This window comes from Medicago sativa, chromosome 4 (genome assembly GCF_051527215.1).
Source record: "Medicago sativa cultivar Bolivia chromosome 4, Bolivia_mono, whole genome shotgun sequence".
Lineage (NCBI taxonomy): Eukaryota > Viridiplantae > Streptophyta > Magnoliopsida > Fabales > Fabaceae > Medicago > Medicago sativa.
In genome coordinates this window covers 53301474-53325905 of record NC_140752.1, presented here as the reverse complement: position 1 = coordinate 53325905, position 24432 = coordinate 53301474, and the positions used below count along the sequence as shown (strand labels likewise).

The 24432-nt window shown below is 38.1% G+C and overlaps 1 non-coding gene across 1 annotated transcript; it reads right to left on the bottom strand.

Annotated features, from left to right (window-relative positions):
• Positions 1-23993: 23993 nt before the first annotated feature.
• On the bottom strand, positions 23994-24100 carry LOC146929812 (small nucleolar RNA R71). Its single transcript, XR_015009084.1, has one exon. It is a non-coding gene; the product is annotated as a small nucleolar RNA R71 (small nucleolar RNA).
• Between the last annotated feature and the right edge of the window lie 332 nt (positions 24101-24432).

The following is a 24432-nucleotide window of genomic DNA, read 5'->3' as shown; positions in this document are numbered from 1 at the left end:
GAACCAATGGCCTAAATGAGGTACTTTAAAGTAACCTCTCTCTGCCGAAATTTCGTGTGAAATGACCAAAATGCCCCTGGGGCTAAAACGACTGAAAATGACTCAGATGCAATTTTAAAAATGGATTTTTAACAAGACATTAAAGCAAGGACTTATACACACAAAATTAACAGACTCAGAGACAATTTTAAGGGTTTGAACAGAGTTTTGACACTTAAAAAGACTAAAATGCCCCTAGGGGCAAAACTGACTCAAAATGACTTCAAATGCAATTTTTTGAGATGGACTTTGACATAGAATGAAACAGAGACTTATTCAAACTCCTTGAAAGGACTCAAACAAATTTTAAAAGACTGGGAGAAATTTTGACGTAGGAAATGACTAAAATACCCTTGCATGTGAATTTTGCAAATAACATTGAAATAAAATGCAGAGAAGAAATGCAATTATTGATCAGAGACAGTTCAAATGACATGTAATGCAAAAAAAAAGAATTGAATTAGTATTTTTAGGTCCAAAATTAGGGTATAACAGCTGCCCCTATTTAAGTTTCTTTGTCCGGAGAGTCAAGAGACGAAGTCCTAGAGTTGACGGGACGAAGATACTTAAATATTAACATTTGCACTGCTTTTGGACATAAAAATACGTTTTCAGATTTTCAAAAATATGAATGCCATGCAGTGCTTTGATTATGAATGCAAGACAAACAAACTGGAGTCTATGGAGCCTATCATGTCACTGGGGATTCAGGTGGACATTGACTGGGTAGACAAACCAGGGAGTAGAAAATAAGGTACAAGTTGTTCTTTGGGTCGAACTAGTCACTTGACCAAGGAATACAAAACAAGAGATAGGTGCAAGTTGTTCTTGGGATCGAACTTAGCACTTGACCGGAAACATAGACATATAGGCAGATACAAGCGGTTCTTTGGATCGAACTTGACACTTGATTGAAGATACAAACAGATAGGTAGACACAAACTGTTCTTTTGGATCGAACTGGCTGTTTGGCCGGAGATATAGACAAAAGGGTAGATATAAATTGTTCTTTGGATCGAACTTGCTTGTTGGATTATCACCACGTCATGTGGAAAGGTGCAAACTGTTCTTTTAGATCGAACTTGTCGTTTGACCGATAACAAAGCATAAGCTGGGTACAAACTGTTCTTCAGATCGAACTTGTCGTTTGTCCGGAAGCATAGGTATATAAGCAGGTACAAGTGGTTCTTTTTGGATCGAACCTGGCACTTGACCAGTAACAAGATACAAATTGAAAGTTTGGTTTAACAAGATGCCAATTGAGGGTAAATTGTCATTGACTCGATTTGAAAATAGACATGACCATTTTTGTTGGCCCAAGAGTAAATTGAGAGTGGATTGACATTGATTTGAATTGAAAGTTGACATTGAAAGAGAGATTGAAAATTGAGATTGAGCAGAGACATAGGCATAGACATTGGATTGAGAGTTGAAATTTGAAAGAGACATTGGAAATTGGAATTGAATTGAGACATAGACATTGACATTGGATTGGAGAGTTGCATTTGACATTGAGATTGGATTGAAATTGAGTTGGAAATTGAAATTGACATTGACATTGAGATTGGATATTGACATTGACACTGAGATTGGATATTGACATTGACATTGATATTAGATTGAAATTGGAGATTGACATTGAAATTGAAATTGAGATTGCTTCGAATTTGAATTGAATTGAAATTGAGATTGGAAATTGCTTCGAATTGATATTAAATTGACATTGGAATTGAGAGTTGAAATTGCATCGAATTTGACAGTTGAAATGATTTGAAATTGACAGTTGGAATTGAAATTGAGATTGAGTTTGACAGTTGCAAATTGGATTGAGTTGAAATTGGGAACTGGGTTGGATTGAAAGTTGAAATTGGAAATGCAGCATGTATGTATGATATAACAAGATTGTTGACTGTATGAGCACATAAAATGCATGATTATGCATGTATGAATGCTTGAAATGCATGATTGGCTTGCATCTTGACAAAGGAGTTTCACAGAGGCAGATGAGACATTGGAAGATTGGGCACGTAGTGGCTCATGCTGCAACATATTCACAGGGGGAAAACCTCTTTGGAGAGACCGTCGTTGAAAGACGTATCAAAACCATGGCTGAGGGCAATAAAACTTGTAAAGGAGGGGTCCTTGGAAAGTTCTTGGATACAGGTCGCCGTTGTTAGGCGTGTCAGTGCTGGGTAAACATTGGATGTTTGCATCTGTGGTCAATGCTTTTCAATGTTCTTTCTTTTCATTTTTCATTTTTCAAACCCCATTTTTGCCTGAACCGCCCTTTCGGGTTTTCGATTCACCGGGGAATAACATTCTTTTCATTGCCCCATTTTTGCCTGAATTGCCTTCATAGGTTGTCAATCAGCGGGGTGCTCATTTTTGCCTAAGCCGCCCTTTCGGGTTTTCAACTTAGCGAGCTTTTCGTTTTCATTTTTTTTCAACTTTTTTCATTTTCATTCTGTTTTTTCATTCTTGCCATTGACCACAGATCATCCTGGGGAGTAACCTGCTTGTAACATGTATTGAAATAGACATTGACATTCATTCATTCATGCATGTTTCATTGAAATGTACCCTATTGCTCAGGTTTGCTTTCAAAATAGACAGAAAAAGATTTTTAGTTTTCAAAAGACGTTTGTTTCAGACATTGACATTATCAAAATGGAAAGAAAATATTTTGTGTACAGCATTGAAAGTAGAAAGAAAAATAGAGTTTCAAACAATAGCACAGGCTCAAATTGATGTAGAAGAGTGAGAGTCAGCCAAAGGCATGACTTCACGGATTTACAAAGCTTGGAAAATGGTAATTTTATTGGTTGGTGATACATTGAACACGATGACCGCTACATTTCATAGAAATTTTGAATTCACAAATACAGAAGCCTCTGATGAAGACGATCATTGACAGTTGCAGATGCCCCAAGGGGTGATGGTGATTTGCCAGATATAGTTACTTGTCTTTTATTGTCAACCTCATTTTTGCATGAACCGCCCTTTCGGGTTTTCGGTTCATCGAGGCGCTCATTCTTGCCTGAGTTGCGTACAATCTCAGCGAGCTCTTTCATATTCATTTTTTTTTCCCTAACTTTTGCCTGGATCGCCCTTTCGGGTTTTCGATCCACCGGGAAGCGCATTTTTGCCTAGGCCGCCCTTTCGGGTTTTCGACCTACCACGCTGTTCTTTTCTTTCTAGACAAAGTATTTCTTGACTATATCGGCATTAACAGGATTTGGAAGCTCAACACCATCCATGTGTGTAAGAATCAAAGCACCACCAGAGAAAGCCTTCTTGACAACATAAGGACCTTCATAGTTAGGTGTCCACTTGCCCCTTGGGTCGGGTTGCTGACTTATTCTTCTTTTCAATACAAGTTCGCCTTCCTTGAATTCTCGAGGTCGGACTTTCTTGTCGAAAGCATTCTTCATTCGTACTTGATACAACTGTCCATGAGTCATGGCATCCATACGTTTCTCTTCAATCAAATTCAATTGATCGTACCGACTTTGACACCATTCAGCCTCAGTTAATTTTGCTTCCATGATCACTCGAAGAGATGGAAGCTCCACTTCCAGAGGGAGAACTGCTTCCATACCATATACCAAAGAGAAAGGAGTTGCCCCGGTTGAACTACGCACTGTGGTACGGTAACCATGCAAGGCAAAAGGTAGCATTTCATGCCAGTCTTTGTAAGTAGTGACCATCTTCTGAACAATCTTCTTGATGTTCTTGTTAGCGGCCTCAACTGCACCATTCATCTGAGGTCGGTAAGGAGAAGAGTTGTGATGTTCAATCTTGAATTCTTCACATAAAGCTTGCATCATACTATTGTTCAGATTGGAACCATTGTCAGTGATGATCTTGTTGGGAACACCATATCGACAGATGATGTTATTCTTGATAAACTTGACAACCACTTGCTTGGTCACATTTGCATAGGAGGCAGCCTCAACCCACTTGGTGAAGTAGTCAATTGCCACTAGAATGAAACGATGTCCATTGGAAGCTTTTGGTTCAATTCTTCCGATCATGTCAATGCCTCACATAGAGAAAGGCCATGGGGAAGATATAACATTGAGAACGTGTGGAGGCACATGGATCTTGTCAGCATAAATTTGACATTTGTGGCATCTCTTAGCATGTTTGTGACAGTCATGCTCCATAGTTATCCAGTAATAGCCGGCTCTTAACAGTTTTCTTGACATAGTGTGGCCCGAAGCATGGGTCCCAAAAGTACCATCATGTACATCATGCATCAATTTCTCAACTTCTTGTTTGTCAACACATCTCAACAAGACCATGTCATAGTTCCTCTTGTATAGGATTTCTCCGTCCAGAAGGAATCTGCTAGCCCATCTTCTCAAAGTCTTTTTATCCCTGTTGGAAGCACCAGGTGGATATTCACGATTCTGCAAGAATTGTTTGATGTTGTAATACCAAGGCTTTTTATCATTCACATCTCTATCAGCTTGATCTGGCATATTTTCAATAGTAAACACATGAGCGGGTCTATCAAGACGCTGCACCTTGATCACAGGCACATCATTCCAGTGATTCACACGAAACATGGAAGACAGAGTAGCAAGAGCGTCAGCCATCTGATTTTCATCCCGAGGGATGTGGTGCAGCTCAACCTTGGTAAAGTATGTCAACAGACGTCTTGCATAGTCACGGTACGGGATCAGCTTCTCATGATGAGTCTCCTATTCACCTTTTATCTGATTAATAACAAGTGCGGAATCTCCATAGATGTCAAGGTGCTTAATTCTCAGATCAAGGGCTTCTTCAATGCCCAAGATACATGCTTCATATTCAGCTACGTTGTTTGTGCATTCAAAAGTTATTCGGGCGGTGAAAGGAATGTGGTGCCCCTGTGGAGTTACAATGATAGCTCCAATTCCTTTACCATAAGCATTAACAGCACCATCAAACACCAGTCCCCATTTGCTATTGGGATCCGGCCCTTCATTGATTAGTGGCTCTTCACAGTCTTTTGCTTTCAGATACATAATCTCTTCATCAGGGAAATCAAACTTAATTGGCTGGTAATCATCAAGAGGTTGACAAGCAAGATGCTCAGCAAGGACACTTCCTTTGATTGCTTTCTGAGCTTTGTACACAATATCATATTCAGACAACAACATTTGCCACCGTGCGATCTTTCCAGTCACAGCAGGCTTCTCAAAGATGTACTTGATTGGATCCATTCGGGATATCAACCAAGTAGTATAATTCACCATATAATGACGCATGCGTTTGGCAGCCCAAGCTAAAGCACAACAAGTCTTTTCAAGCATCGTATACCGAGTTTCACAGTCGGTGAATTTCTTGCTCAGATAGTAGATAGCATGTTCTTTCTTTCCAGTCTCGTCTTGTTGACCGAGAAAACAACCCACGGAATCATCTAACACTGACAGATACATAATCAAGGGCCTTCCTTCCACTGGCGGGACAAGGATAGGTGGTTCCAACAGGTATTCTTTAATGCTATCAAAAGCTTCCTGACATTCGTCATTCCATACAACAGGCTGATTCTTCCTGAGCAATTTGAAAATTGGTCCACAAGTAGTGGTCATGTGAGATGTAAATCTTGAAATATAATTCAGTCGTTCGAGGAAACCTCTGACTTGCTTCTCAGTTTGAGGGGCCGGCATTTCTCTGATGGCTCGGACTTTATCAGGATCGACTTCAATGCCTCTTTGGCTAACAATGAAGCCTAGCAACTTTCCAGATCGTACACCGAACGTACACTTGTTAGGATTCAACCGCAGCTTGTACTTTCTCAATCTTTCAAACATCTTTTTCAAATACACAACATGCTGCTCTTCATCACTTGACTTCACAATCATATCATCAACATATACTTCAATCTCTTTGTGAATCATATCATGAAACAGAGTGGTCGTACCCCTTTGATAGGTAGCACCGGCATTTATCAAGCCAAACGGCATCACTTTATAACAGAACGTTCCCCACGGCGTGATGAAGGACGTCTTTTCTCTATCTTCAGGTGACATCCGTATCTGGTTATAGCCAGAGAAACCATCCATGAAGGAGAACACTTTGGATTGAGCAGTACTATCAACAAGCACATCAATATGAGGCAATGGGAAGTTATCCTTCGGACTGGCTTTATTCAAATCTCTGTAATCAACACACATTCGGACTTTCCCATCTTTCTTTGGTACTGGTACAATGTTGGCAATCCACTCGAGATATTCAGCTGTCATGAGGAAACCCGCATCAATTTGCTTTTGCACCTCAGCCTTGATCTTAAGGGCCATGTCTGGCCGAGACCTTCTCAATTTCTGTTTGACAGGAGGACATTCAGGTCTTGTCGGTATCCGATGTTCCACAATCTTAGGATCTAGACCCGGCATATCTTCATAGGACCATGCAAAGACATCTGGATAATCATGGAGAAGCTGAATAATCTTCTTTTTCACTGCTGACTCTAGTGCAGCACCAATCTTAATCTCTCGCTTGTTCCCTTCAGTACCTAGGTTGATAAGCTCAATCTCTTCCTAGTGAGGCTGAATGGCTCTTCTTTCTTGCTCAAGCAGTCGAGTGATCTCATACGGTATCTCTTCATCATCATCCTCATCTTCAGCTTTATATACAGGGAATTCAAAATTTGGAGGAACCATAGGGTCACTGTGTTCAACGGGTTTATTGTGGTTCAATCTGCATAATATGATTGGGATGATTTTAGAAAAAATGTTTTTTCATGCAGATTTTTGAAATTAATAAGAAAATACAGATGTTTTGGTTTTTTCTGGCATTACCATTATTTCCAAGAAAAAGGCACTAAAAAGTAAAAAAAACAAAGAGTCGTGAGAAAAACGACAACTTTTATTGATAACGGCAATGCCGAAACAAACATGCCCTTACAATGATATCACTTTCGCCTTGGGCAGAGCGAAAGGATTGTTATTTTGAAAACAAAGAAAAACATGAGCAACAAGACACATTACATGGAAGCCTGCATGACTAAAGGAACATCAATGGCCTCCCAATTTCTCACAGTGCCTCCTGGTACAACAAATGTAGGCACGTGACTACTCCCAGCAGCATCCTCAGCAATAGCATTGATGAACCCAGCACTGTAGAAAGTTCCTGTTGAAACACCAGAGGTTGGGGAGAATCCAAGGCCTTCTTTACGCTTGTTTTCCAAAATCTGAATCACTTTGCCCCAGCCAGCAGCTTGCCCTGCTTGAACAGCCTTCTGGGCGTCTTTCAGTGAAGCCATAGCAGTACCAGCCCTCCGGGGTTCTGCCCCTTCAACAGTCAAGCCTTGAAATGATGTCCCTTCAGCGGACCCTGCTTCAACACAAGAGAAAGATGACACTTGGCTAACCAGATATGCTTCTTCACCATGCACAGTGACAATCTTACCATATCTCATAAACTTGAGTTTCTGATGCAAAGTAGAAGTAACTGCCCCAGCGTCGTGAATCCACGGCCTTCCGAGGAGACAGCTGTAAGACGCATTGATGTCCATGACTTGGAAAGTGATTTGAAATGTCTCAGGGCCAATGGTAATCGGCAAGTCTACTTCCCCAAGAACATCTTTGCGAGATCCGTCAAAAGCTTTAACCAAATAACTGCTTCCCCTCAGAGAAATCCCATGATGACTTAATTGTCTTAGTGTAGACTCAGGCATTACATTCAAGGATGATCCAGTGTCCACCAATACATTGGATATCATGTCAGATTTACAATGTACTGAGATATGCAGAGCCAAGTTGTGGTGTTTCCCTGCTTCGGGGAGTTCATCGTCACCAAACCCCAAGTTATTACAAGCAGTGATATTACTCACTATCCCATCGAACTGATCCACAGAGACTTCATGGTCAACATAAGCTTGCTCAAGTATCTTCATCAGCACTTTCCTGTGAGCTTCTGAGCTCATAAGCAGAGACAGGATGGATATCTTGGACGGAGTTTGCAGCAGCTGGTCAACAATCTTGTAGTCACTCTTTTTAATAAGCCTCAGAATTTCATCCAGATTAGACTCGTCAATAGATTGGCCTGTCGGGCCGGGGCTCTTGTCAACAGGAGGAGCGACTGGTGGAGTAATCGTGGCAATAGGTGTAACCACTTTCTTCTGGAACAAGGGTGGACGTACTTTCCCGCTTCTCAGAGCTGTAATTTCGCTAGCAACATTATCAACTGTAGCTGGGGATACCAGAGGCACTTCCACCCCATTCTCGACCATGGTTGCATTGTATTTGTAAGGAATTGCTTTGGTAGAGGCATAAGGCACTGGACCAGGTAACCTGATCACCAAAGGTTCAACATTCTTTGTATGAGATGCAGTTTCAACAAGAGAGTCATGGAACACTGGCACAATCACACATACATCACTGGTAATCAAATGCTTGTCATCCATCAGACTCTGGATATCATCTTGCACCACACGACAGCCCATAGGATTTTGGAGACATTCTGAACAGGAAGCATGATCGTGATTGAACAGTGAAGCTTGACAAAGCTTGGCATGTAATGGCACCAAGGGGGTAACGACATTGCGGACATCCAGCATGGGATCATCTTGAGGGACGGGGATTCCTTCGAAGGCCTCGATCATGTTAACAGCATCATGGTTTGGAAGCGGGTTGTCAAGAACATAAGGAACACTATTCTCAAAAGTCAACCGTCCTTTTTCTATCAGGTCTTTCACAATATATTTCAGAGCAAAGCAACCTTCAACATCGTGACCTTGAGCACCCTGATGGAATTCACATGTTAGGTCCTGACGGAACCTGGGAGGCAATGGATTAGGCGGAGGCTTGCCTGGTCTAGTGACACAGTGTCCCTTAGCCAGTAGAGTTGGGAGCAGCTCACCATACCGCATTGGTATTGGTGGAAAAGAAGGTTTGGGTCGGGGACCCTGTTGTTGCTGCCGTTGCTGTTGGGCAGGAGGCTGTTGTTGTACTTGCTGAGCGATGGCATTGACGGGCACTGGTGGTTGGCCTGGCGGCAGAGGATACTGTTGATAGAATGGCGGGAAGAAAGGATGTTGAGAGTATTGCATGTATTGATAAGGCGGAGGTAATTGTGTAGCAGCTGCAGACGGGTTACCGGATACCATCCCTACTTCAGATTCTTTCCTCTTATGGTGACCATTACCATACTTCTTTGGTGCACTGGCTGAAGATTCACCCTTTTCAAGGACAATAATACCCTCTCGGACAGCCTCCTCTAGACGAGTTCCCATTGTAACCATATCAGAGAAGTTATTTGGAGCAGAGACTATCATTCTTTCCTTATATTCCTTCTTCAGAGTCTTCAGGAATGTCTGTGTTAATTCTTCCTCATCAAGTCGGGGAGAAACACGGGCAGCTGCCCCTCTCCATCTCTGAGCATATTCACGGAAGGTTTCATCTGATTTCTGAGATAGGGCTTTAAGAGAGTCCCTATTTGGCTTCAGACGGGTATTGAATTCATATTGACCTTCAAAAGCAGCAGCGAGTTCCTCAAAAGTATGGATGTTATCTTTGCTCAAACTAGTGTACCAATCTGCCGCATCATCTGTCAAGCTACTCTGGAAGCAGTGGATCATCAGTGCATCATTATCTGCGTAGTTAGCCATCTTTCGAACATACCGGATGACATGGTTGTGTGGACAGGAAGCTCCGTTGTATTTGTCAAATTCTGGCTCTTTGAATTTCTTAGGAACCTCAAATCGGGATACCAAGCATAGATCACGAGCTTTAGCAGGAGCACCATTGTTTCCCCGGCTAGCCTTGACCTCACGGAGTTCTCCAGCCAACTCCCTTAACTGTCTCTTCATAGTTTCCATTGCGGGATCTTGTCCACGCGGAGTATCGACATCAATCACTTGTTGCACAGTGTGTACAATAGGGTCGGTAACAACAGTGGTTACTTGAGGCATAGCAGTGGATACAGGAATCTGTCCTTGACCAGCAAAACCAGAGACACCAGCAGCAATATTAGGAGAATAGTAAGCTGCGAGGCCATAAGGACGGCCGTTGGGCATAACAAAATGAGCATCAGTAGCCACGGTAGGCAGTGGGATAGAGGGAATCACCTCAGCAGTAACTGGAACAGAAGTGGCTGGTTGTTCCTGTGCAGCCATCATAGCGGACATAGCGTCATGAGCCTTAGCCAAGTCTTCTTTCATAGCAGCCAATTCGGCACGGAGCTGAGCATTTTCTTCTTCAAAGTTAGCCATAATCCTTCTCTTGTGAAATCTTGTTTGATGAATTCTATCTGGTTGGTAGACTTTGCGAACACGAGCCACTTTTCAGACTGCGGCGGACAAAACCAGGAGGCAATGAGCACGAGAGAAGTTTTTTGTGACCGATGAATGCATATGATGCATGAAATGTGTTAATGCATATGCAAAAAAAAAGACTCTTTTTGTGTTATCGAAGGGTTTTTAGACAAATTAGAAACTTGTAAACATCACTAAACAACATTTAACATGAACGGGAAACAACCAACATATGGTTTTACAAGACAATTCCGTCATAAACAAATGGAAATAACAACAGGAAAAAGAAATCCTCAAGCATAGGAAGTGGAAGCATCATCCTCAGACTCAGACTCATAGCTACAGTATCGTGCATAGAAGTTACGGGCACCCCTAGCCCTCTTAGAGTCTCTCATAAGCAACCTATCTTTCTCTTCAATCTCTCTCTTAGCCTTAGCTAACTCTTTCTTCAGTGTCAAGACCTCATGAGTCTTCTGCTCATCCTTTCCATCCAAAGTCATGATCAAGTTCTCAGCCTCATAGTATCTAGCCCTCCACTGATGCTTCTCCCGACTCTCCATAGCTAGATGCTCCTGATACATCTCCTGGGTAGGTGGGAGTAGAGACAAAGGCATGGTAGGAACAGATGCAGACACATATCTCATAGAGGGGTAAGGCATACCAATCTCCACAGCTTGGTTTATCACCCACTGTGTATAGGCCTCATGAGCGACACCGGACCTTACACCCATATGCTTCACCTCTTTCTTCCGAAGTTTGGACCAAGCTCCTATGAAATCCTCTCTTATTCCTGTGGGAGCATTAGAGTAATGGAAGGAGTAAGGAGATGTAGCAAGATAGATGGGCTTCTCTTTCATCGGGAAACCAAATTGTCGCAAGGCAAGCTCTGGGTTATAGTTGATTCCACCCCGGGTACCAAGAAGAGGTACATTAAGAAACTTTCCACCACCGAAGATGATTTCTTTGACTCTAGCAGCAGGAGTGAGCCAAACCACTTCATTAGGGGTGAGAGCCATGATTCTCTGTGAAATAGTCCAATTCTCTGGATTATCATAAAAAGACTTCGGAAGGTGCAAAATAAACCACCTATAGAGGAGAGGTACACAACAAAGAATGTATCCGCGACCCTTGCCGGATCGATCGTGAATAGCATGGTATGTGTCAGCTAGCAAAGTAGGAACCGGATTCTTAGAGTGGAAGATCATAATAGCATTCATGTCCACGAAGCCATCAAGATTTGGAAAGAGAATAAGCCCATAAATGAGAAGTGCAAGAATAGCCTCAAGAGTGTCCTGACAAGTGGTATTGAGGTTGGCTTTCCCAAGAAGATACTCTGAAGTGAACCCTCGGATGCGTGCCTTAGTGACAAGATTCTTGGAGACATCGGTGGTCTTGAGATAGAGATCCTTAGCAATAACCAATGGAGTAAGAGGAGGCTCAAGTCCTGAGAAAGGTACCCCCTTAGCAATAGACAGATCCATCAAGGAAGAATAAGCCTCTAGAGTAGGCACCAGCTGAAAGTCCGGAAAAGTGAAGCACCGATAGTCCCGGTCATAGAATTGCACTAGAGTGTGCACAAGCTTCTCATCCACATTAGTATGAAGAATAGGAAGTAAAGCCCCGTAGCGACGCCGAAAACCAGTCGGATCCTCAATCTTGAGTGCCAAATCTCTCAAACTAGCCAAATCCACTTCCTTGAACTTGTAGGAATTAGTCCTCTTCATTCCTACAATGCTTACAAATTCAACTTGTCTAAGCCCTTCGATAACAATGCATGGAAAAAGTTTATGCGTGTATGCATGTATGCATGAATGCATGATTATGTTCAAGTTCGGAGAAAACATGGTGGGTTGAGTTACAAAGTCAAGGAGTCATGGGTGGACACGGTGTCCGGTGAATCTAGGGCTTTAGGATAATAGTAACCGGGTTCTAAAAAGGTTCCCAAGTTGCAACCTCTCCGACGTATATCATGGTGTCACGAGACAACACTCGCTCCATGATTATCCGTGGAAGGTCTAACTTGAGTGTAGTATCGCGTGACGACTAAAACTCGAGACAACACTCGGTTTAGCCTCCGCACTACATCCTAGAAAATGGCCATGGATGGGTTTGGTTATCTACGGTTCATAGCGTCATAGAACAATTAGAAGTAAAGTGCCTAAACGCGACAACACGTGCCGACAACATCACCCCCAAAATGCCTCAGCTATGTGGGATTGATCGCATAATCCAAAACACGAGGCAACCCCCGGAATGAATTGTCGATTATATCCCTCCTAAATCCTAAGTTCACTCAGCCCGGGTGCAGGACTTTTGATATTCTCACCCCACACGTTTGCAAGAAATTAAACATTTATTCACATAGGAAAGCAAGTAAAAGAAACGAGTAAAAAAGAGCGCAAGCGTGGAAATAAAGACTAGGCGTAACTCTCGAATCTCCCCAGTGAAGTCGCCAGCTGTTTTATCTTGGTTTTCGGGTGTCAAACATTGATTACGTTTGAACCTTTTAAACCGGTGATATCTTATTTTTTTCTTGGGAAGGGAAAAAGTAAGCAAAACCCTTGAGAATCGAGGTCCGGGAGTTGTTTTCGCTACAGGAAGGTGTTAGGCACCCATAACGACTATAGTATCCTATAGGAACTGTCTTTAATTTCTACGCGCGCGCTTTATTTTTAAATGCTATTTTGAAAGATGATATTAAACCTAAGAGTTTTCTAAGTGAAGAATTGGAGGGAGAAGAATGTGTTTGGATTTTTATTTTATTTGAATTGAAGGAATTTTGTTCCTTGCCTACGTACCCGTTTAAGGGATCAAATCCACCGTAGTTCTCTTCCAAAAATGTTTTTGTTTTTGTTGGTTGATTTTAAGTTTGAAAATTGGAATTTTGAAGAATGGAGATTGAGAGGCCTCAAGGGCATAAGATTGGAAAAATGTGGGGTTTGATTAGTTATTTGCAAAGTATGGTCTAAGTATGGTTATTTTTCATTGAAATTTGATTAAGAAAATGAAGAAGGAAAATTCAATGGGATTTTGATCCCAAGGTTTATTATGAAAAAAGGTTTGAGTGATAGTTTGTTCACATTTTTTTTTGGAAAGTTGATTTTCTCTAAGTATAAAGCCTAAACATTCATCTAAACATACAATCCTAAACATACATCTAAACATGCATATTCTAGCTATATACCTAAAGTGAAGTGTGTGCATGTGTCGGTGCTTGTGTCGGTGTACATTATTAGAGTCCATAGTCCATATTACATCATTGGCCTAGATACATTCTATGGTCTTGCAAGAAATTAAATGGCATAAGAAAAATATTACAAAAGCTCCTAAGTCTTTACATTCTAAGTCTTGGTACAAATTAAATTGCAAGAAATAAAGTGAATATGAGATGAGATGGGGATGCTTTATGAAATGATGAACAAAATGGTTAGTAGCATAGTATGTAATATGGTAAGGAGATGTAATCAAGTAAACACCACAAAGCTTCAAGACACACCAAAACAAAGGCAAAACATACCCAAAACTTGACCACAAAAGCAAAGCCAATTCATCACTCCCAACCCTCATATTTCAATCCATTTTTAAAGGTTCCATTTCAATTTTAACCATGAGGATTAGAGAGAAGTATTAAACTAAGCAATTATGAAGCACTTTTAGGCCTATTTTACACTTTAATTCCATATAGAGCTATTCCCATGACTTATAACACAAGGAACTAACAAACCACACTTCAAAACAGTAAGGAACAACTCTAAATCAGGGGTATACACATTGCAAACTCTCACACTAAGGGTTAATATACCATATCAAGATTTTGGGATCAAGAACATGCAAGAATTTCACAAGAAATTAACAAAAAGTAACATAAAATCACAAGAAAACTCCACATATATTTTTTATCAATTTTAACATGCAACAATTATCACAAAAATACCACAAAACTATCAAGGAATGTGTATGAAAATCTTTGGAGTTTTTTAGAGAATTTTTAACCACAAAAAAACATGTGAAATTTCACAAGATTTAACAAAAATAATGAACAATTGACAAAAAAAATGCCACTTATTTTTTTTTAATCCAGATTCAACACATAACAGCATCACAAGAAAGTCAAGAATCTAATCAAGAACCCATGAAAAAAATTAATTGGATTTTTTAACAAAGTTTTTGAGCATGAAGGTGCACAAATAGCAAGAAGTAGTGACAAAAATAGCAAAAACAGGGGAAATTCGCAGGAAAACCAAGCCCAAACCCAAGCCCAAGGAGTAAATGGATCCTGGATCCTTCAGGAATCATAGAAGGTCGTTGGATTGATCCAACTGGATCAACCCCTAGATCTAATGGCCAGGACGTAAAGCCAGCGAACCAAGACTGAACCAGACCGGTTCAGTCACCTATACAAAGGCTGGTGGACCGGTCCAATTCATTATCACCATTCGTTTCTCTCTCTTCTCTCAGGTTTCTCTCGTTCTCTCTTCTTCTCACCCTAACCCTAACGGCGCCGTTTGAATGAGAGGACGATGATAGAGACCTTGCAAACCCTGTAAGACGACGGAATCATCGTCTTCTCCGACGAGAACGACAGATTCCATTCATCCTTTTTTATATCTTCTTGAAATGTGAAGGTTCGGTTGGTGTTCTCATCGTTCGTCATTTCAAACCCTAATCTACCTTATTTTGCACGCTGATGGCGAATTTGCATCTGGCTTTACCAAATAAACGGTGATTTGTTACAGATCTGTGTTTTAGGGTTTCGACTTTCGAATCTTTTCAAGCTTTTTCAGTTCTTTCGAATGAACAAGTCTCAGGCCTTGTTGATCCGTCTCATTTCACCGTTTATTTGGGACGTGAACCTTCAATGATGAATTAAACACAAAAATGAGAAGGATTCATAAGCTTACCTGGTTTCGAATGGAAAATCGAGTGAGGAGATGAAGAAAACCTTCTCGGATTCTCTCTAAGCTTCTGGTGAGTAACTTGTTGTCGTTCGTCTTCTTCCTCTCTGATTCGTTTCGAATTCAATCCCTCTTCTTCTTCCTTTCACCCAAAACCCTTCGTGATCGCAGGAAATTCGTCTTTGTACGAATTCTTGTTTGAATTGTGAAGGTGAAGGTTCAATGATGATGATTTTCGAGGAAAATCACTGAGAACCTTCTGCAAATTCGAATCACCTTTGCTGAATTGAATACACTTTGCTTTTTTGATATTCTGGAACTTTGAATTGATTTTTGTGTGCGTTGAATGATGAATTCGATGAAGAATTCGTATGAATTTTGAATTTGTGGTGGTTTGTGATTCTGTTACGGCGGTGGAAGTGGCGGTGGAAGGTTTGTTACGGTGGTTAGGATTGGAGAAGAAAGAGAAAGTTTGTTAGACTTTCTGTGATGATGTGTCACTGAGTGATTGCTGATTCCCTAAAAATTTCTGAGTTGGCAATGCTTTATAGGCCAGCTTGTGACTTCTGATCCAATGAGTGTTTGACACCTGTGCTGGACTGAAAAATGGCTCGGCCTTGGGCAATTTCTAAACTTTGGGACCTTCTTGCAATATTTGGAACTTTGGGGACTGCCCTGCAAATATTAAAAAAAGACCAGACTGCAAAGACTTTGGACAAAAGGACCCAACTGTAAATGACTTAAAAAGGACCAAAAGAAAAAGGGAAAAAAAAATGACCTGAAAATAATAAACAAGGACTTAAGAGTAAAATCTAAAACCTAAAAGAAGGACTTAAATGCAAATTTGGAAATTTCTAGGACTTAAATGAAAAAAAAAATAATAAAATTGAATTAAAAGACGTAATTTGAAATAAACGTAAAGTGAAACGACTAAAATTTGACAAAACGGACTAAAATGAACCAATGGCCTAAATGAGGTACTTTAAAGTAACCTCTCTCTGCCGAAATTTCGTGTGAAATGACCAAAATGCCCCTGGGGCTAAAACGACTGAAAATGACTCAGATGCAATTTTAAAAATGGATTTTTAACAAGACATTAAAGCAAGGACTTATACACACAAAATTAACAGACTCAGAGACAATTTTAAGGGTTTGAACAGAGTTTTGACACTTAAAAAGACTAAAATGCCCCTAGGGGCAAAACTGACTCAAAATGACTTCAAATGCAATTTTTTGAGATGGACTTTGACATAGAATGAAACAGAGACTTATTCAAACTCCTTGAAAGGACTCAAACAAATTTTAAAAGACTGGGAGAAATTTTGACGTAGGAAATGACTAAAATACCCTTGCATGTGAATTTTGCAAATAACATTGAAATAAAATGCAGAGAAGAAATGCAATTATTGATCAGAGACAGTTCAAATGACATATAATGCAAAAAAAAAGAATTGAATTAGTATTTTTAGGTCCAAAATTAGGGTATAACATTCGTCTATTTTTACAAAAACTGGCATTTTCCGATTACTCTACCAAAATCAAAGTAATCAAGTTCAAAAGCCTCAACCAAGTATATACACAATTCACATATGAGTGTAGTAGCATATACCTATACGTCTCATAGGCCAATTCTAATTAATTCCAAAATTCGCCTAGTTCGATTCATTTTACCATTTTCAAAAGTATTCCATTTTTCAAAGCAAGGTCAAGTTAAACCACTCTTAGATGTCTAATTATCCTTCAATTAGATAGGGTTAGGTGTTTGGAACTCATAGGGATACTTAAAAGATTGCGAAAACACAAAAAATCGCATTTTCGAACACCTGTACAGGCCGCACGGTCGTGCAGTCCAAGTGCGAACCAGCCGCACGGTTCGTGCCTATCACACGCACGGTCGTGCACGACAGACAGTCCAGAAATCCAAGTTTTTGCTTCTCCGCCCTTTCGCGCGTAAATTTCAACCGTTAATCCGATTTCAATTCCGTTTTCACCTATGTGTTCCTTACACTTAGCTCTATCACATTCTACAGTAAAAATTCATGTTTCTCCCATCCCAAAACAACTTACTCAAAATCACTTATAATCACTTATTTTTTAAAATCACTTGAACTGGTTTTTCATACAAAAACCCAAGTTTTTTCCCAAAACTTTTCATAACCAAAACTTATAACAAAAAACAGACGTTCATCTAACCTAATTCAACACAACAACATCAACAATTCACCTCAAATCATCAAGAATCCCAATTCACCACTTATGACTCATTTTCATTCAAAACTCATTAAGTCAAAAACAACATAACCATAACTTCACAATTAGTAATACCCAAGGTATAATTTATCATCAACAACATAACATAACATCAATCAAAGCATAATCTCACAATTTCATCAACAATCAACAACAACAACTTCATTTTTATCCATTTGAGCAAAAATTATCAAAACAACTTATCAACAACAACAACCACGAGTTTTAAGCACATGACACGTCAATTTCATGAATTTTATCATACCCTTAAATTCACATGAATTAAGAGCACAAAATTCATCATTAAAAATCACAAAAATCACAATTAACATAAAAGCACTTAAAACCATTATTGAAAATTGTAGATTATAGCTTAAATGTGAAAAGGAAACCTTCCCCCTTACCTCTAGCTTGGACAATCTTAACTATTTCTTCACTTTAGCTCTCCCAAGTCTCTAGCCTCTTCCTCTCTTCAAACTTTCCTTCTCTCTAGCCCTTTCTCTATTCTTCTCCTCTTTAGATCTATTTTTCTCTATCTACCTCTCAAAATCTTTTGTGAAGTGAGTGAATGAATGTAAAGACCTAATTTTCTCACAAGTCACTACACCATTTATCCTCAAATTATTTTTATCCTCACATAATAAAATCTCTAACACTAGTTTGGGATACAAATCTTATTAATACTTAAGTCAAATTCATCAACCATAATATTTTTTACAACATAAAACCATAGGGTAGCCACCAATATTTATTACAAGAAAATTTACAAGTTGTCAAATAACTTGATATCAACTAAAACCTCTAATAACTTTGTTAATACTCTAAAACTTTTTCTCAACCATCAACAACTCCAAAGTACCCAAGTTAAGAAACTTAAACACAAATTAGAAATCATTTAGTCTAAAAAATATATACTTTGGAAAAATTCAATTTCAAAATTAAGAAAAAAGGTGAAAAATTAGAGTTTAAGAGAGTAAGAACAAAAATCAAGTCCAAATCCTAGAGCTAAAATTTTGCCCAAACATGTGCCAAATTCGGATTTGAGGAAAAAGAATACAAGGGTTTCAAAAAAATTAATCTTTTAAGTTTTCATAGCTTTAATTCAACACTCACCTTGGAAAAATGAAGGAAAAAATTCGGATTTCAGGAACCCGTGGTTCTGCAAAAACCGATTCTGTTGCCATAAAAAAGAAAGAGATAGTTAAATAGATGAATGAAACATAAAAGAATAAGAAGAACATAAATGTATGGTGGCCGGAAAAGCCATTACCGCGGCGGAGGAAGAAAAGGGTCGGTGGAAAAGATGCTCCTTACGCAAAAATAATTGGATCAATGAAAAGATCTCGTCGAAGGGATAAAGAAAACCATGTTATTTCATCCGATCTGTGAGCACGATGACCGGATCGACGCCGGAAAGTTTGGGGATGGTGGTGGTTTGTTGAAGAAAGAAGGAGGAAACGTGCGTACTGAAGGAGAGAGAAGAGAAAAGTTTTCTAATCTATTTAACTCTAATAACTCTAATAATAATATAATAATATTATTTTGTCAAAAAAAATATAATAATAATATTATTACTAATAATATAATAATAATAATATTAATACTAATAAAAAATAATAATTCTTTCAAACAAAATTAATAATAATAATAATAATAATAATAATATATACATTAAACAAAATATATTATTACCTAATTTACTATATATAAAGAAATTTGGCTTAAAATACATGAGTTTGTGTTGACTTTTTTTTTCATTACCTAATATACTCTTCATTTAAACTATTTTATTTACTATTTTATCCTTCTATAATATTATTCTAAATATTAATTAAAAAATTAAATCCCATTAAAATAGGAGATATCTCACAAGAATAGGAACAATAGTCAATATTATCAATATTATATACTATTATTTTAAATATTAATTAAAAAAATTAAATCCCATTAAAATAGGAGATATCTCACAAGAATAGGAACAATATTATATACTAGCGAAAAAAGGACATTCACGTGTCCATCTTTTCCTCATTTTTTATCGCGCTAACGCGTGTAGATTATCAACGATATTTTATAGAAATTTGTGTGTAAATTACAAACTATAATTTTTTTTAAGGATACAATTGACACCTCAATATATTTATACCCTTTTTTTCTTTTCTAACAAATAATCATATATAGAGGGGAGAGAAAATAACTATCAAAAATTTGAGATGACTTTGTAACAAAAAGTTCCTCTAAGGGAAAAAGTTCATTTATCTATTTATGAAATTTAATGACTAGCAAAAATATAATTTTGTCTCCTAATAATTTGACACTTGAGCATATTTTTAACCTTTTATGTCTTTTCTAACAAATAATCATATCTAGAGGAGAGAGAAAATAGTTGTCAAAAAATTGAGATAATTTTGCAAGAAAAAAAATCTTTTATATATTTCACTAAATGCGGTGTACCATTAAGATATTTGTCCTGCACCGGTTCGTTGATAATTTTATTTCTGGATACCATGCATACAAAATTTCGGGCATCTTTAATTATTTGTCTAATCCGGACAACGTCGGGTAAATACACTAGTATATATTAAAATATATTAAAATTATAAGTGTATATATTTATATTTCAAAAAAAGTGTGTATATTTATGTATATATGGTTTGTTTAGTTTGTTACATTTAAAAGTCACAAAAAAAGCAACCCAAAATCTGATTAAGGGTATAATTGGAATAACAAAAAAGACAATCCAAAATTCTCCCAAAATGGGAAAATTTTCATTATATATAGTATAGATATAGATGAAGGGGATATATATTTTTGGCTAAATTTTTTATAATTCCAATTATGGATATATATATATATATATATATATATATATATATATATATTAATTATCCATATATTATATTTTTTTAAAATAATTATCCATATATTATATGATAGCTATTTTTTTATTATTTTTTTTAATAATGTTTGGAGGGTAGATTTTGTTTTTGATAAACAAGTTTAGATGGAAGATTGTCCCCAAAATGTTGATGTTGTGAATCTTATGCAACATTGAAGGAATGCAGTCTATTGTTAAAACTAAAGTAACAATCTAAAATTGTCCCCAAAAGTATCTAAGGGGACAATTATCAAATATTGTCAGAGAAATAATATTGTGACACTTTAAAAACGTCCCCAAAACTATTTAAGGGGACAATTCGTGAACGTTGCCAAAGAAATAATATATTAACGCACCAAAAACGTCCCCAAAAGTATTTTAGGGGACGTTTATCAGGGGTTGCGAAAATATTTTTGGCAACAGGCAAAAAGCGTTGCCTAAGCGACTTTTAAGGGACAATTTTTACACATTTCCTAAAAAAGTGTTGCCAGAGACAACAAATGGTGTAGTGAGTGTTGTGTTTATATAGTCACCTCTCAAATGGGTTTGGTTTCTAATTGTCTTAATGGGCTTAACATTCTTACCGACTGATGAGTCATAATTAGTGTTTTTAATATAATATTTGAGTCCATTTTATTTATATTTTATTTAGTTTTATTTAATTTTATTTCCTTTTTAGAACTATTTTACTTCAATTGCAAGTTATTTAATTTCAGGAACAAATATTCCAAAGATTGACTCTTGGAGCAAAAGAAAGGATAATTGGAGCTGATTCGTGCCAAAAATATGAAGATCTTATACAACAATATCTTGTGCGAAAAATTTGAAGATCCTTCACCAAAATATGAAGATTTGGTACAAAAATATGAAGCCAACCAATAGAAGCTTGGCACGCCCCCAATTTGCCTTTTGCTACTTCTGCTTCAAAGACAAGCTACCTATTAGTTTACTTCTGACCTAAAAGCCCATGGTTTCTTGTGAAACATTCTTGTGATGTATCGCTTAGGATTTAAGTCATTGTAAACTATAAATAGAGTAGCTAGCTATCACAACAATTCATCTTTTATTCTTGGAATTCAATAGTGACAATTGTCTTTCTTAATAAAAAGTTCTTTCTTTTACTTTCCTTTCTTCCTCTTCTCTTCTATGTCTACGATGAACACGAGTGAGTAGACTTTCTTTTCTTCCTCTTCTCCACTATGTCTACGATGAACATGAGTGAGTAGACTCTTCTTGTCTTGGGATTGTTGGGTAAGTCTAAATGACATAACCCTAATCAAACCAAGCCTCGAACCCTAATTTTATATAAATATACGTTCTAATCTAATTTCACCGTTATAATAATGAATTAACAAATATCAAACTCATGAAGCGAAAGTGGATTGTTAGTATTTGTTAATTCATCATCTCAAATATCAATTCATAAAGCGAAAGTGGAGTTTTGATATTGGAACATGTGAAATTAGACAAGGATTGTGAAACATGAGAATAGTTTAGCAAACCTTGAGACAAATAAAGTTCCGTTCTTCGAGTATTCCAAAGGCAATCAACCATGAGAATAGGCGTGGTTGCTAGAGGAACACACTCACTGAAACCGAAAGGAGATGTGATAGGCTTAAGAGAAACTTGTCTTTAGAAAGTAAATCTAATATAAAATTATGGTTTAGGGTTTGTTTGTGAAGGGCTTGTTATTTAGATGAACCAATAAATCCCAAGGCGCTTTTTTAATTGTTATTTTTAATCTCTAAAAATCCAAATTTTACAATTGAACATTTCTCTAATTACCTATAAAGGTTAATTGAATTGAACAACTCCGTGTCAGAACGATACGCTTTTTATTACTACATTGGTAAACCGTGCACTTGCGGTTTGATGAGTCATAGATAATCTTATTTATTGCCTTATTTAGTTTAGTTTTATTTTAGATTTGATTTTATTTTAATGCATTTTATTTTAGTTTAGAATATTTTACTTCAAATTATGTTTTATTTTATTTTAGGAATAAAAATATGGTGGAAGGTGCCTTGGAGCAAAAGAAAGAGGACTGGAACAAATACAGCGCAAGAATACGAAGATACGGGACAAAAATATGTCCCCCCAAAGTCAGAAGCTTGGCACGGCCCGTACCAACATGTGGCACGGCCGTGCCCGTCTCCAGGACCTGTTTTGCTGCTTTTCTTCAAGCCCAAGTTACCCTGTTGCAGCTTTACCGTTTTATCCCTTTAGTTGCTTAGTTTCTAAGTCAGATGTAAAGCTATAAATAGAGTAGCTCTCCACCATAAACAATCATGCTTTACTTTGTTTATTTCAATTGCTATTTTAATAAAAGTCTTTATTTTCCCTTTTACTTTCCTTGCAATTTACTTTACTGTTATTTTCTCTCTTCTTCCCCCATGTCTACGATGAACATGAGTGAGTAGACTTCTTCGTCTTGGGATTATTGGGGAGTCTAATGACTCAATCCTAAACAAAACATGTCTAAACCCTAATTTCTATGTAACCCTAATTTCTAATCTAGATTCACCGTCTTAACGTGGATTAACAATTATCAAACTGTGTAAGCGAAAGCGGAGGGTTTGATAATCGTTAATCCATCATCCCAAACATCAATTCATAAAGCGAGAGTGGAGTCTTGATGTTGGAACAAGTGAATCTAGACAATAGTTGCAAAACAGTGAAATAGTCTTTGCAACTATTGAGACAAAGAGTAGTTTCAATCCTCTATGCATCTTCTAGTAATCATGTTAGTGAAATAGGCTTGGTTGCTAGAAGTAAACTCTCACCGGACTTTCATCGGAAAGGTGAGGGGCTAAGGGAAACCGGTCTTTAGAAATTAGTGTGTAAATCATGAAATTAGATGTTTAGGTTTTGTCTAGTGAAGGATTAGTCATTATGATGAACCAATGATCCTAAGGCCCTTTATTATTATTGTTTTTACCTTCAGCAATCAAACACTCTTTCATTAACTTTCTCTCCTCTAATCATTCACTAAAAGTTAATTAAGTTGAACAACTCCCTAGCGGAACGATAACTCTACTTACTACTATTACTTCGATAGGCCGTGCACTTGCGGTTTGGCTTTATCAAGTTTTTGGCGCCGTTGCCGGGGAGTTAACTAATTTAATTAGCTTTTTCTTAGTGATTAGAATTCTCTCTTCTTTCTCTTTTCTTTTTATTTTTATTTTTAACTTTTTATTTTTCTGTTATCATTAACTTCTTGGGTTCTCAACCTTTTATGCGAAGAACTAGAAATCGAGCGGTATTCATACCCGAGATCGAAAGGTTCTTACATAGAAGGAGGAGAGCGGCACAAAATAACACCGCCATGGCCAATCGCACTCTCAAAGAGTATGCAACGCCGTCTATGGCTGAGCCACAAGCTGTTATTGTGTACCCAACGGTTGAGGATGACAATTTTGAAATTAAGCCTGCCCTACTTAACTTGGTGCAGCAAAACCAATTCTCGGGATCCCCCACTGAGGATCCCAATCTTCACATCTCTGTTTTCCTACGAATTAGTGGAACCATGAAGGAGAACCAAGAAGCTGTAAGACTTCATCTCTTTCCCTTTTCCTTAAGGGATAGAGCTAGCGCTTGGTTCCATTCCCTCGAAGTCGGTTCCATTACTTCATGGGATCAGATGAGGCAAGCATTCCTTGCCCGTTTCTTTCCACCATCTAAAACCGCTAAACTTAGAGACCAAATCACGCGGTTCAACCAAAAAGATGGGGAATCTCTCTATGAGGCGTGGGAGCGTTTCAAAGAAATGCTAAGACTTTGTCCCCACCATGGCCTAGAGAAGTGGCTTATAGTCCACACTTTTTATAATGGCTTGTCTTATACCACTAAGATGTCTGTTGATGCAGCTGCAGGTGGAGCACTTATGAACAAGAACTACACGGAGGCGTATGCCTTGATTGAAGACATGGCTCAAAATCATTACAAATGGATCGACGAGAGAGCCATCACTAGTTCTTCATCCTCCAAAAAGGAGGCAGGTATACACGAAGTCTCTAACTATGACCACCTTGCTTCTAAAATTGATACACTAACTGAAAAACTTGAAAAACTCAATGTTAGTGCTATCAATTCTGCTTCTACTCCTTCTTGTGAAATATGTGGTATAA